We start from the raw sequence: 16,188 nt of genomic DNA, 5'->3' as shown, positions 1-16,188 counted from the left end.
TGAAAAACTTGGAAAACTTAGAAAATTTGGGAAACTCGGAAAACTTAGAAAATTTGGGAAACTTGGAAAATTTGAAAAACCTAGAAAATTTGGGAAACAGAAAATTTGGATAACTTGGAAAACTCAGAAAATTTGTGAAACTTGGAAAATTTGGGAAGCTTGAAAAATTTGGAAAGCTTAGAAAATTTGGGAAACTTAGAAAATTTGGAAAATTTGGAAAATCTTGAGAAAGATTAAAACTTCTTTTCTCTGCTCGTTTAGGTAAGATTCTCTGGATCTGAATTTTGGGACCCACGCGAAGAATCGCAAGAGTTTGAGAGACCAGGCTGAAGAATACAATACAGGTAAGCATACGAATTTTTCCTAATTTCAAATTTCGAAAGAAACAGGAAAAATAGAAGAAAAGTCCTTTTATTTTATTTTTATATTGCGATTATCACGATTTTTGTATATACTGTCTCAGAAATTTTCGCAATCTACATTTTTCCCTTAATATTCATTAAAGATACACATTCTATTTTACAGATGGACTTTCGATATTCTGCATTTATAAACTCCCCAAAATTTCAAATCCTCTCTCACTTCACTCTCATTTCAACCTAACCCAAAAACCCATAGAAACGAATTTCTCTCTAAAATTGAGACCAAATTTTCCATCCACTTTTCCACCATATATAAACGAACTTAGACCCTATTTCATGAAATTATCGCAATTTTCGTGTACATATTCGATCCCTGAAAATTCTAGAATAATCAAATTGTTCCAATTAATCCCAAGAGACTTTATTGACCTATCTACCTATCAAAGACCTTGCACGAAAAATGATGAAAAATCGGGAATAAATCCCAGACAAAGGATCCACTTAGTGTCTCACGAAGAAAAAAGAGAGAGAGAGAAGGAGAGAGAGAGAGAGGGAGAGAGAAAGAGAGAGAGAGAGAGAGAGATCGAACAGACTTTTCTCTCGAATCGCTTTCGAGTACCTCGTTTCACGTTTCTCGCACTTGCAGACGTAAATCTCTCGTCGTGCAACCATGTTTCAACACATTTCTCCGAGACGAGGATTTTTTCCAGGGACATCCGTGTTCGAGGCCTCGGGAAGGTGTACGGATGCGTTTGCACGGATGCTATATCTTTTCACGCTGTCTTCTCGTTCATGTTTCACGTTTCTCGAGGTTAAGACGGGTTCGAGGAAGCTGATTTATGGGGTGAATCTTACCAGGTGTTCCTGGCTTTCGGTATGCGATAGAGAGGTATTTTAGGCGTGCTCTAGCTGCTTTCAAGTGGCACTCGTCGCGATATGCATCGTTAAACAGTGGTTTAATGCCGCTTTGGGACACCGGGGAATTTCACTTCTCAGGGAATCACGACAGATATCGTGGACATCCTGCCTTTTTCGTCAGAAACGTCAGTTTCCTCGAGAAATTTATCAAAGAGATTCGAAACTTTCTTCATGATCGATAATTAATCAGTATTTTGCTTGGAAGAATTTATTAGGTAATTTGGAATAGAATTTTTTGAAGAATCCAATGTTTAACACTTTTATTTTTACTGCCATTTTAATTTTATAATTCGTAATTAATATTTTATTTGGAAGAATTCTTTGAATAATTTGACAGTAATTTTGACAGGATTTGTCAAATCCTGTTACGATTTTTCGTACAAATTCGATACTCAATCTTTTCATTTTTACTGCCATTTTAATTCCATAATTCGTAATTAATATTTTATTTCGAAGAATTCTTGGAATAATTTGACAGTAATATTTGTCAAGTCCCATGTATTATGATTTTTCGTACGAATTCGATACTCAACCCTGTCATTTCTACTACCATTTTAACCCCCTGCATTCGACGACTTTTTCCCTTCTACAGAAAGATAATAATTCGAACACTTTCTGCCCTAATGTCACAAAAATTTTGAAATCGTATGCAAATTAAGACGTACAATTATTTTATTTCAATATTCCACGCATCACTGGGTAATTTTAAATTCGACATATTAACATCGATCATTAGAATCTGATGAAATGACGACTGAGGGTTGCCTCTCGAGTGCAAATGACTAATATTTTAATTCTACGAACCAAATTAATTTCTTAAGTCATTCTCCACTAACATTCGTTAAATCCCGTGTATTATTATTTCTCATATTAATTCCATACTCAACCCTCTAATTTCCACCGCCATCTTGTTATCCAGATTTTTATTTTACAATCAGCAATTAACGGGAATACTCATTTTCATTCTTTTTGAAATTACTATATTAACTTCCTCCAATTTTCTTCAAATTCAGTAAACACTGGTGTAATTGCGAGAAATAATAGCCCGCCGATCAACAGGTCGAATTCGTGCCGGGAATTAATCGGTGTCGTTGATTACCGAGTTAATTGCCGGTGTATCTCGGCCTCGCGAATTTTTCCCATGGCCAACCCCGATCTCGGAGATAATCTCGGCCACGCAGGAACACAGGAGCAAGGGAATCGCGAGTCTAGACGCGATGATGGCCGATAAAAGTGCCGGATCGAAAGTACCCCGATGGCTCGTTATTTGCTTACGCTCGATCCGCCATTTTTCCATTCTCGATCGTGGAAGAATCGGTTCGGGATGCTCTATTTTGTCCCGATCGGGTTTCTCGGCGGTGGAAAATGGACGGTAATGGGAATGAAGAGGAATGCGAGCCGATGAGACGAGCACGAGACAGGTTGGTAATAGGAAATGAAGAGCTTGCCTCTGCGTTCGACGAGTTAATTGACCGGCAACGTGGGCCCGATGGAGTAGGTCATGGTTTGTGACTCGCTCGCGTGGCTCATTAGGTTCACCTGTGTGCCAGACTGGTTCGGATGCAGCCACTTTTTCTTGGCTTTTCGCTCTCTGACGGATGGATTTCTGGGTTTTAGTTCATGGTCGAACCATGGTGACCATAATGATTATCCTGGCTGAGTAATGATTCCGAGAGGAAGGCCTTTTATGTGCAACAAAAGTGCAAAGTGCATGTCCAATCTGATCTGCTTTCTGACAGATTTCGTTTTGAGATTCAGCATATTTGCTTAAGTATTCTTGGTAGTGATTGTTAGCGGTGGATTTTTCATCTTTTGATCCACGAATTCGACTGAGCTTCCATTTTTAACCCTTTGCACTCGAGAGGTGATCTTCAGTCACCGTTTCACAAAATTTGGAAGATCGATATTAATTAATATATCAAATTTAATATAACGTAACAATGTGCGAGGTATCGAAATCAAATAATTCTGTAATTCTATTATTATACAATTCTTTATTTACTGCTGAAAAAAGTATCGTCAGTTTTTTTACTAGAGAATCTTTGAATTTCTACTCTTCTCTAGTCGAAAAAGGGTTAATATTTCAGAAGCAAATATAAGTGACTTAGACCACTTTCATAATCACAGGCACACTTGTCCCACTCATTCCTTTCTTACAGACATTGCTCCTTTATTATATCAACACGTATATATTCGAAATCCATGTTAGCCATGAGCACAGTTAGGTGTTATACATATTCTTCAGGCTACTTCATCGTTGCGAGGATTCTGCATGAAGATTGTCAAAAAGGAAGCATTCTTCTGTCAGAGGAATCTTGATGGAAGGAAAGGTCTCCTCACGTAGGTAATTAGCAACATTTTTCGAGTTCTCCAGGATGCTGGTAAGCAACGATTCATCACCAGTCCCAAGAAGGAGACACCTTTTCCATCTGAGAGGTACCTTGACAGAGGCAAAGGTCCTCTTACCTAACCTATCAACACTCTTCGAGACTACCCCATTATCGCAAAAATTGTCCACGTGTCTTCTAGACAGCCATTCATCAGCATTCCAAAAGGAATCCTCCTCTCAGCTACAGAAGTATCCTAGTCCGGGCAAAGGTCTACCTGGCTAACCATCAGCCATCCTCAAGACTGCCTCATTATCGCGAAAAATCCTCCACGATTCTAGTAACTACCATTCACCAGCATTCCCCAGAAGGAGACACCTTTCCAATCCCAGGGGTACCCCAATCCAAACAAAGATCCTCTCACCTAGCCAACTATCAAGTGTCTCCAGGACTGTCTCATTATCACAGGAATCCTCCGAGGCTCTAACGAACCACCATTCATCAGCATTCCCAAAGAGGACATGTCCTGTTACTCCGAGAGGTAACCTAGGTAACCTAGCCTAAGCAAAGGTCCTCCGATCTACCCGACTATCGGTGCTCAAGATAGTCTCATTATCGCAAAAAGGCTCCAAGATCCTAGCAAACATCGATAGTCTAGCATTGATCAGCATTCTCAAAAAGGGAGACATTTTACCAGCCATAAAGCCTAGCTTGGCTCGAGAATATGTTTTCTTGGCTAACTAGCTATCAACTCACCTGGAGACTGCTCCATTATCGCCTTTCCAATTTCAGAGATAGCCTAACTTAGCCAAGTACCAGCTTAAGACCCCTAGATTTTAGCAGACTAGTGTTCATCAGCACTGCTAAGGACATATCTCCTCAATCTCTGAAGCAAAGATGTTCTCAACTATTCAACTCTATTCAAAGAGCAAAATTGCTCCTAGCAAGCTACCATTCGTCCCATCTTCTCAATCTTAGAGCTACCCAAACTTGGACAAAGATCCCATCACCAGTCTAACTACGAATTTTCTTGAAAATCGCGTTGTTATCGCGAAGATACACTTGACAAGCAAGCATCGATGGCGAATGCCAAAAAGCTGACATCTTCCCACGGATAAGTCATCGGTACCTAGTCGCTGGCAGACTAGACGGTCTCCTGACCTGAACATCGTTCTCTCCACGGTACAGAGCGTGTCGGACGAAAAGTGGTCCTTAACTGCACTTGACTTTCGAGACGAAGGCCAGAAAGAATGAAAGGCGGGGTGGAGGCCGGTCGCGGCCGCACAAACGGGGATAGAAACGTCCATTATTCTATTCCGACGAAGTGAGGCCGGCAATCTGGCCTTATAAAATAAACCACTCTAGCGCTTGCGGTCGGTGCGATCTGTCAAATAAATCGTGCCTCGTTTCTTACCAGCTTACTTACCCGCCCGCCCTTTTCTCCGCCTCGCCCCGCGTCCTCGCCTCCATGGAGCTACGATTTCGTATCTCTCTCTACGGCTCCTAGCCCCGACTTCGTGAAATGAAACATGGCTCTGTGCGGAGGGAGAGGAAGATTCGTCTTCGTGCTGGTGGTAGCCGAGATGGGGGATTAAAGGAGACACCGAGCGACTCACAATGCGTTCCACTGTGTCTTTCCATCGATCATTTTTCCTCGCTCGAAGACGAGCAACGGCGATTTATACGATGTTGCGTTGTATGGATCAGTTGGTGGGGGTAAGTGGCAGAGGCCTGGAAGTGGAGTAGATCGCTGGTGTTCCATTTATGCTCGTTTTTGGTGTCACTGGTTTGATATTTTTGTGGAATGGGATGGTTCCATCGCCATTTTCTTTTTTTTTCACTTTTATTGGAAAAATTTTATTTCGTTTATTAGATATTTTCTACTTTCCTTTTTTTAAATGGATATTTTCGAGGTTTTTCGTTTTTGGAGTGCATTTAATCATGATTTTTCTTCTTTTTTTTATTTTTATTGGACCAATTTTGTTTTCTTTGTTAAGTGTTTTCTAGAGTTCTTTTTTAAACGGATGTTTTCGAGATTTTTCGTTTTTGAAGTTGATTGTTTATTCAATTTTCAGCCAATTTAGAAGTGTATTTATTGAACAGAAGAGTGTTTTATGCACTCTCTTCGTGCTCGAATAGTAATTTTCATTTCATCTGGGATAACAGAAGCCGATTTATCTAACCGTCCAATTATCCTCGACTTTCCTCCGCGTAATTAAAACCTCCAATTAAACGTTTCTTGAGCTAATGATGTGCTTGACAATTGCGCCAATTAATTCCGGTAAAGCGAAAGAAATTCTGGTAAAACTTCGCCAATCCGAAAGACGATTCATCAATATTAATTAACCGTAATTAACCCACGAAATTCTGATCTCACCAGCAGAAATTCTCACTTGCTCTTTCACTTACGAATAAATAAACATTTCACTCGTGTTTTCCCCTTTTCTTCTTCCACCCCTGGACTCATTTCGCTAAACAAATCGGTGAAACTGCGCCCGGTAAAATTCGATTAATCACTATGAAACGACCGTCTGGTGATTACCCATCCATCGTGAAGCATTCATCAACCAAGCTACCAAGGCGAACGAAGCTAATTCGAAACTCGCACATCGTCGTTAACGAATAAGCCAGCCCCGCTCTTTGCCTCCTTCCTCGCTGACACGCCATGCCACTTCCGTGGAAGATCCGCACAAAGACCAGGTAATCTAGCGCGAGCAAACAGAGACGAGCAAAAAGGGTCGGCTTCATTATGTCGGTGATTTATGTTTTCGTGCATTCCACCAACTCTGCTCTTGCTTCTCTTCGCTTTTAATCCGACGCGCGTCTCTTCTATTATCGGAAGCTGCGGGGCCCACGATCCACGCGATCAGCCTAGCGCGGCAGCTCTCGCGCCTGCGTTACCATGCGCGAGGCCGACCGCGCAGGCGCGCGCGCCTGCGCATTACCCACCGCGGCCAGTCGCGCGTCGCCGTAGATCGCGAGCGGGTTTTTCGAGCAGTCGCGCGGGTCTCCGTACTTCGTATAACGTGTTTTATTTGCTCGTTCGATTTTTAACGCTTTATTGACATTATGTACGTCTTTTGGGTGGTTTGATGGTTCTTTTGGATCGGGTAGAAGATAGATATTTGGAAAATTATTTACTTCCTTTCATCACTGTTGTTATGTTGTCATATAATGTTGATTTTTTATTTATTATTATTGAAATTATACCCTAGTTTATGGAATATTGGAATTAGATCTTGGAATACTTGATATTTAGAATATTAGATTAGATCATTTTAATAGGAATATTATTTACTTCTTTTGTTCACTGTTGGACTTTCATTCACTTTTGTTTTACTTGGTTAGGTTTTTGGAATATTGTTGTTCAGTTATTGATATCGATACTTCGATACGAATTTTTGTTATATTATTTAGGTATTATTTATTACCATCAACGCGTGTTTGACAATTCTTTTTCACTTTTTAGGTGATTTCCTCGAAATTGTATCTTTGAGATACTCACTATTGTCATCGCGCCATCGTTTCAAGGATTTCAATCCTGATTTAACAGTAATTATTGATAACGAAGTAATCGCTATTCGTGTTACAGTGATCCGTGTGCCATTTATTTTGTATTCCCCTATTTTATTAATTTCTTGTTCTCGTTTATAATCTTGGCACGATCTTCACTTATTGCATTACCCTTCTTAATAAATTCTCTATTCATACTAATCATTACGCAATTTCTATAAGCATCTGTAACCACTAAAATAACAATAATAAATGCCATTTTTACTTACTATCTATAATTCTAAATTTCGAGTATTATTTATCGCTTATCCATTTTCATTTGCCTCTTTATTACCATTTATAATTCACGATTCTGATCTCTTGATACCCCAACTCTCTCAAAGGAAAGGAGCATCGATAAAACACGGGAAAAAGCATACTGTTTCTCATTTCCCCAGAAGAAGAAGCTCCTTCGCAGAAATCAGGATGAAATAATGACTCCTGTGCGTTTATGCACGGCGTACGATTAAATAAAATTTTTCAAATTCGAGATAGCCCCCCTTTCCATTACCATTCGCTCATCGTAACGATACTTTGGCGTTTCTTTGAAGATTCCATTGCGTTTTCTGCCAGAGATTCTCGCGTTTGCTCGATTTTTCCCGATCAAATTAAGTTTCCGAGTTTATGGAAGCACGCAAGAAACAGGGTAGGAAGTGGTAGGATGAAAGGGAGCTACTGGATATTTCACCTCTTGACCATTATCATTAACCTTTCAACAGCGGATGCGCCGGAATTTTAATTCGCAAAAACGGTTCTATTTCATGGAGATTTGCTATTTTTCCGTGTACATGGATTAAATCGGTAGGTCTCTCGGTGCTGGGGCTAATCGCCGATAATTACACGTTGTTCTAAGTTAATTAAAATACTTCTGCACTTATGAAACCGGGATTAGCTGATCAACAATCTGTTTGGCAAAAATCCCGATACGTTTCGTGCTAATGGTCTTGGTACCTGTTCGCGAATTACCGGTTGTTATTACAGCAGTAATGCGATATTGGAATGAAGTATTATCCCGTAGGGGCTTGACTATCGTGAAACTTTATGTAACACGATTTTGGTATCGGTTTCTTCGTTTTCTTTAATTCCATTTCATTCTATTTTTCTTCGCTCCGTTTTATTTTATTTCATTTCATCTGAAAGAAGAGCGACGATTTTGTTATTTTTATTTCATTGTATTTTGTCTGATTTTATATTATTTTATTCTATTTTATTTTATTTTATTTTAAAGAAGAGCTTAAAGATTTTGTTACTTTTATTTAATTCTATCTTCTCTGATTTTATTTTATTTTATCTCACTTATTTGAGAATTAAGAATTCTTTGATAAAGGGGAGTGACGATTTTGTTACTTTTATTTTATTTTATTCTATCTTGTCATATTATATTTTATTTTATTTTATTTTATTTTAAAGGAGAGCTTAAAGATTTTGTTACTTTTATTTTATTTTCTCTATTTTCTCTATTTTATTTTATTTTATTCTATTTTATTCCATTTTTGTCTTGATTTATTTTATTTTATCCTACTTTATTTGAGAATTAAAATTTCTTTGATAAAGAAGGGCAACGATTTTGTTACTTTTGTTTTATTCTATCTTGTCTGATTTTATTTTATTTTATTCTATTTTATTCTATTTTTGTTATTTTATTTTATTTTATTTTATCTTACTTTATTCGAGAATTAAAAATTCTTTGATAAAGAAGAGCGACGATTTTATTATTTCAGAATCACTGAATCACTGTAACGTTATTACAATATTAACATAATTAATATTATTTTCTATTTAGAAAATTCTAGCTTACCTAGACCGACACCATTTCCAGAATTTTTCTAAATTTTTAATCCCAGAGCACCTAATTCGCTTAAAATAAATTTCCGCTTTCCCTCTGATCGTTCCCATACTCGACTTTCCAGCTAAAATAAATTCTAAATAAATTCCAAATAAATTCCTACTTTTCATCCGATCGCTACTCTGCTCGACTTCTCTCCTAAAACAAACCCAAAATAACTTCCTAATTTTAATTTCCCGACATAAGTCTATTAACAAACGAGTGGCTCGGGTATCCCATCGCCTCGATCCCCATAAAAAAACAATTTTCCATGAAACGTGCTCCAGATTTGCAACAGAACTGGTAAATCCGAAATGCCGAAAGTTGGCGTATAACACGGTGAAAAATAATCGAATATCATGCACGGTGGGATTAGAACAAACAAATTATCGGCCTTCCAGGCAGGCCTTTGCCACTCTCCTTCTCTCTCTCTCTCTCTCTTTCTCTCTGGCTGTCGATCTGGAATCTGGATTAAAGGAGCTTAGCAAGTCGCGTCGTCGAGACGCGAGGGAAGAGATTAAATAAAGCCGGAATAAATTATCCTCTCCCTTCGGCCCGATCCCTGCCCGTTCCACGGCTGGTCCCTCTTTGTCCCGCGGTTGGGACGGTTCGGAGGCAGTAGCCCGGTTAAACGACGGGAATTGAGGTAATTTCGTCGTACACTTTTCATGCAAACGACCGGCCACCGAAATCTTGCCGGACGTTCCAGGCGACGAAATTACACGGGGTATTAATCGCGAGAAATTAATTGCAAGAACGGAACGTTGTCGCCTGCATGATGGATTGCCAGCACTTTTTGGGAGTCGGGATTTGCTCGCAGAGGGGACGGTTGGATTATTTTCGTAGAGGATTTGGAGAATTGGTTGATGTAGGAATTTTGTTTCCATTTTCGATTTTTAAAGGAATTTTTAAGTCGAGGGGAAGCGAAGGTTTTTGTTCCAATTAAATTGGAATTTTTATTAAAATTTTGGTTTTTAAAGGAATTTTTAAGTCGAGGGGAAGCGAAGAATATTTTTGTTCGGATTAAATTGGAATTTTTATTGAAATTTATATTTTTATAGGAATTTTTAAGTCTCGCGGAAGCGAAGAATATTTTTGTTTGGATCAAATTGGAATTTTTATCGAAATCTTGGTTTTTAAAGGAATTTTTAAATTTCAGGAAAGTGAAGAATATTTTTGTTTGGATCAAATTGGAATTTTTATTGAAATTTTGGAGTCTCAGCGAGGCGTGAAATATGTTTATTTGGCTTGCATTTGAATTTCTGGTTCTTAAAGGAGTTTTTAATTTTTATGGAAATTTTGAAGCCTCGGAGAGGTGCGAAATATTTTTATTTGGTTTGGGTTTAAATTATTGTTCTTTAAAGGAATTTTTAAGTCTCAGGGAAGTGAAGAAGATTTTTGTTCGAATTGAATCGGAATTTTTATTGGAATTTTGCTTTTTAAAGGAATTTTTAAGTCGAGGGGAAGCGAAGAATATTTTTGTTCGGATTAAATTGAAATTTTTATTGAAATTTATATTTTTATAGGAATTTTTAAGTCTCGCGGAAGCGAAGAATATTTTTGTTTGGATCAAATTGGAATTTTTATCGAAATCTTGGTTTTTAAAGGAATTTTTAAATTTCAGGAAAGTGAAGAATATTTTTGTTTGGATCAAATTGGAATTTTTATTGAAATTTTGGAGTCTCAGCGAGGCGTGAAATATGTTTATTTGGCTTGCATTTGAATTTCTGGTTTTTAAAGGAGTTTTTAATTTTTATGGAAATTTTGAAGCCTCGGAGAGGTGCGAAATATTTTTATTTGGTTTGGGTTTAAATTATTGTTCTTTAAAGGAATGTTTGAGTCTCAGAGAAGTGAAGAAGATTTTTGTTCTGATTCAATTGTAATTTTTGTGGAAATTTTGAAGTTTTGATGAAATATAAAATACTTTCATTTGCTTCGAGTTTGAATGTTTCGTTTTTAAAGGAATATTTAATTTTTATAGAAATTTTGAAGCCTCGGTGAGGTGCGAAATATTTTTATTTCGAGTTTGAATTTTTGATTTTTGGCAAAATTTTGAAATCTTGGAAATATGAAGAATATTTTTGTTTATATTAAATAGTGAATTTTGTAGACATTTTAAAGTCTCAATAAAGCATAAAATATACACTTGTAATTTGTAGTTTGTAACTTCTACTTTAACTTGTAATTTAGCCTAAATTATCCGATTATTAGACTTTAGACATTTCGAATTTTTCTTCAAATTAGTTACGAGTTCGATGAAAGATTAATGCGTGCTCCGTTTAAAAATATAAATGCATCGATATATCATTTAAGAAAATTTACAATGTACTATTCACAGCCCATTACATAATTACATAGTTTATTTGCCATATTCAAACACGAATTATTCTAATTGTACGCTAATTATACGTGTACGTATGTAGAACTTGTAGAAGTAATTACAGTTGTTTATGCCTTAATAACTACCTTGCAATAGATTACATCAATCGGTACCTAAATACCTATATAATCTACATTAAATCCATCGATTACACAAAGTTACATAATCACATGTTTGTCAATTATATATCTTAAAATTATACTTTCGCTCCTTATCACATTTTTATCAATATATCTCCTTAATATAAATCCATAAATCCTAACCCATAAATCCATAAATTCATCAAACGACACTAAATTCGAAAAAAAAAAATAAAAATATTTTCCAAAGACCTATACAATCCATTAAAATTATACCCATTCATTACCATTTCTCAATATGAGAAATTTTCGAATACTCCAGTTTCTCGGAAATACAAAATAAAAATAAATAAAATATAGCAGTCAAAAATAAAATGAACTGAAACTAGGTAAAATGAAATATTACATGGTATTTTAAGGTAAAATAAAATGGAGAGAACAACGAATTAAAGTATCCTAAAATAAAATGAAATGAAAGGAGAAAAGGAAAATTAAATTGAATTAAATAAATAAATAAAAATCGTGGGAAGGTTCCAGTCGATTATTCCAATTCTGCATATATCCTCGAGCACAAAAGAAGTTATTAAGGCAGCATCAATGACGCTGCGCTCTTGTGGCTGGATCATCGATCGATAGATCCGCGAACGCGATAGATGACGTCCAGAATCCAGCCGACAAACGCCATGGCACCGCGTCGGGAAATGACAGACGTGTTATATTCATGAGACACCATTGTGCAATCTCCATAGCCACTTGTACTCGCGTTTTTCCATTCGATTGTCTTTATCACAACTCCTCTCTTTTTATTTTTTTATTATTTTTTCCAAACCTTCGCTGGGTATTTGATTATTCATCCGTTTCTCTCATTGCATATTAAAGGATTTGACAGGCGTTTGAATCGATAGGAAATCCTAACGCGATTGTTCCATTCAAAGGACAGATCTCTGAAGATTTTTAAAAATCTCAGAAATTTATTAAACTTTCGAATCTCTCTTGGAAAAAGAATTAAACCTCGAGGAGAACAAATTAATTTATTTGAACGATTGAAGGGATTTTAATTTATACAGAAAATCAGGATTTCAAAACACGAGTGGAAAAATTGGGAATTTTATCGAGGATCGTACAGTTCGATCTATAGATCGCTAAAATTATAAATGGCTCAGCTGTATTTTAGTTTCTGCATTTAATTTATTTATTTGCAGAATTTAAAGGATTTTAATTTATCCGGAAAATCAGAATTTCAAAACACGAGTGGAAAAATTAGAAATTTCATCGAGAATCGTACAGTTCGATCTATAGATCGCTATTATAAATGACTCGGTTGTACTTGATTTATTTATTCGAACGATATTCAACGATCGATAAAAGGATTTTAATTTATCTGGAAAATTAGGATTTCAAAACACGAATGGAAAAATTAGGAATTTCATCGAGGATCGTACAGTTCGATCTATAGATCGCTAAAATTATAAATGGCTCAGCTGTATTTTAGTTTATGCATTTAATTTATTTATTTGCAGAATTTAAAGGATTTTAATTTATCCGGAAAATCAGGATTTCAAATCACGAATGGAAAAATTAGAAATTTCATCGAAAATCGTACAGTTCGATCTATAGATCGCTATTATAAATGACTCGGTTGTACTTGATTTATTTATTCGAACGATATTCAACGATCGATAAAAGGATTTTAATTTATCTGGAAAATTAGGATTTCAAAACACGAGTGGAATAATTAGGAATTTTATCGAACATCGTACAGTTCGATTTATAGATCGTTATTATAAATGGCTCGGTTGCACTTGATTTATTTATTTGGACGATATTTAATGACCGATAAAAGAATTTTTTAATTTATTTGGAAAATCGAAATTTTGGAACGAGTGGAAAAATTCGGAGTCACGTCGAAGGATCGAGCAGTTCGATCTATAAATCGCCGGTCAGTGACGCACGAATTTTCGTCCCATACTCGTACGTTTCGATCAAGAAATTGCTCGCTCGCTGACCGGAAATGCGCACTCGCCGCCGGAAACGCACTTTTCGCGCTTCGATCTCTCCTCCAGCACACTGTTCGAACCTTCCGAACAATAGCACGCCAATTTTCTCTCGCTTAAACAGCGATTTGCACATTTCCAAAAATAAAAATTCGCGTTATTTTCAAAATTTTAACTCAATAAATTTTTTATTTTTTAATCACTATTACCCACCGGCAACTTTTTCACAGAAGATACAAATAATCCTGAAAAATTATTCATTTCCTCCAAAATTCCAGACTTTAATTTCAAAAATAATTTTTCCCAAATTTACCCAATTTTTATTCACAAATTTCGATTTTCCCTGAAATCTAATCCGTATATTACTATTTCCTATGCGCAAACGAAATAGTAGTTTCTCCTGTAAAGGAAAATTATACAGAATACCGTCTCCCCAATTTGAAAAAATTTTTGAAAATTTCGTACAATGTATAATGACAAATTTTTATATTCTAACTATATAATTCGACTCTCTTTCGACCCTGTCTAACTCCAGTCTTGGAAATTTCCTTTTGCAAACGAAGAATTCTCAAAATTCAATTTTTCTATCTGAAAAAAAATTTGTTCAAAGTTGATCCAATTTCTAACCACAAAATTTCGATTTTCAACCCAGTATATACGCCCCTACACTGCCTAAATTCCCCTATCATACCCAAATCCTCGATAATCGAACTCTACCAAACAAGTCATCAAAGTATACATCGATGACACACAGATAAGACAGTGGATCTAATGGACCTAACCTCAAAACCTCAGCGATCAGCAGCTCATAGAGACCTGTCCTGTGTACGATTTACAGCAGGATTTATCTGAAACAATGGTTTCGCACCCTGTCGCGAAACCTTCTCTATCCTATCCCAGCGAGAGAGGCGAGCTCTTTCCCGGCGATTTTCCCGGGAATCGCGAGATTTCCGCGAACTCGTGACGTCCCGCGTGCAAGAAGACTGAAGGCTGGTACTCACCAGTCGCGACTCCTTTCCAAGAAAAACCGTTCCCGATGGAGCCCGCGATGGAGGGCCTCTTCTCCGTTCCCGGTGGGAGCTTCTGGCGTTTCTGGCTTTTCTCAAGGTGCGCGCGCGCGCGCGTGCGTGTGTGCCCGGATCGAGAGATCCTGCCGCGGTGGATCCAGGATCGCGTGGCCGCTGTCAGGAAATTCGCACTCTCGCGGAGGAAGCTGATTCACCGCGCGCGCATTCCTCCTGTTATTTCAGGCGAGCCGAGTTATAAATCCTCCTCCTCTTCCTTCCACGCTGCTTCCATCTCCGACCGCGATCACCCCGGGTCGAAACGTTGAAACGATCCGAAAACGCGCACCTCACTATCGTCCTGTCCTCAGCCGCGGCTCTAACCGCGTCAGGCTAGGTTATCCAATCCCTGGAACCACCACCGTGTCCAGCTGAACACCTGTTCCACCCCCGGTTCCACTGCGTCACTGATCACGCCGACTCGCAGTCGCACTTCCGGCCACCTAACCCTCCAAACTAGCTTCACTGATCGTTAAAACCGGAAGATTAAAAGAGTCTATACGAAAGGTCCCGAATGGAAGCTTCCAAGATTCCTGCTCCTTCACTGGGCACCCTCTGACACCCTGATAGACCGTTCTTCCAGCTTGCCAGGTTGATCCCTGGCAATAGTGCACCAGATTCGACGTAAACCGACACTCTGAGAGGTCCTGGTGAGTCCGTAGGGTCAGTCCAGGTCTACAAAAGCGTCAGACCAAGTCAAGGAGGGTTGGGCCTAGTCGCGAGGGGTCAATCCAGGTCTCCAAGGTAGCTCCCAGAGGCGGTGTCATGGGCGAGACAGTGGATCGCGATTTCTCGGGCTGATTCTCGTTGCGATGGACAGTCGAGCGAGTCTATCCGACTGTCTGACTGACTGTGGCTGGCGTCGCGGCGACACTGACACGAGTACGCGGTCCGAGGCGAGAGGATGCGCTCGAGGAAAGCTCGGGGCGAAGTGCCAGAAGAGTCGTCGCTTGAAATAACCGCTCGTCCGCGGGCTCTCCCTCCGCCAACCCCCGTGGCCGCTCTCGTAGTTCCTCTCCCCACTCCACAGAGCTGGCTAGCTGCACCGGCTAAACTCTCGTCAGCCCCACTATGCTTGCTCTTTCTCTCTGTCCGTTTTGCGTACGCGACGTTGCTCCTCTAGCCGCGGCGTGTCGTTGTTGCGGGCCCTCCTCCCCCGCCCTGCCCATCTTTCTTATTCTTCTTATGATTCTTCTTCTAGTTGCTCGTGCTCGATCATGGTACGTGCTCGCGCGCGCACGTGCGGCCCCGTGTTTTCGCGCCATGAGCCGCAGACCCGCTGCAAGCTCGCGAGGATTTATCGCCGCGGCCGGAGGACGTGGCGATGATGGGGTGACCGGTGGTTGAGGTTAGGTTCAGCTCTTTCGGTTGCGCGCTTTTGTTCCATTGCGGGTTTTTCGTCGCGGGATTTGGGGCAAATAGATGGTGCGAAACAAGATGGTGGAAGAAAGGGCTGAGGAAACTCATTTGAGTGACGTTGGATAAGAAAATGGCCCATAGTATACAGTTTCGAGGAAGATTTGTTTGAAGGTTATGTTTAAGTTTTCTTTAGGAACAGTGTGGAGAATTTTCATTTTATTTGTTTTAATAAAGTTGATTTTAATCAAACATGTTAACTTGGAAATTTGAGGGTTATGTTCAATTAATGTTTATTGAGTTTCGACAATGGAAAGAGGGGGGGGGATT

General features: G+C 38.7%; 1 protein-coding gene across 1 annotated transcript in view; it reads right to left on the bottom strand.

Moving 5' to 3' along the window:
- Window positions 1-15,420, bottom strand: part of LOC108546346 (fibroblast growth factor receptor homolog 1) — a 132,026-nt gene extending 116,606 nt beyond the window's left edge. Inside the window, exon 1 of the mRNA XM_017898378.1 lies at window positions 14,440-15,420. The gene's annotated coding sequence lies outside the window, so the exon portion shown is untranslated. The remainder of the gene's footprint in view (window positions 1-14,439) is intronic.
- Between the last annotated feature and the right edge of the window lie 768 nt (window positions 15,421-16,188).

The sequence above is a fragment of the Eufriesea mexicana genome, unplaced genomic scaffold (genome assembly GCF_001483705.2).
Source record: "Eufriesea mexicana isolate 0111107269 unplaced genomic scaffold, ASM148370v2 scaffold657, whole genome shotgun sequence".
Taxonomy (NCBI): domain Eukaryota; kingdom Metazoa; phylum Arthropoda; class Insecta; order Hymenoptera; family Apidae; genus Eufriesea; species Eufriesea mexicana.
This window is presented reverse-complemented; position numbering and strand designations above follow the sequence as displayed.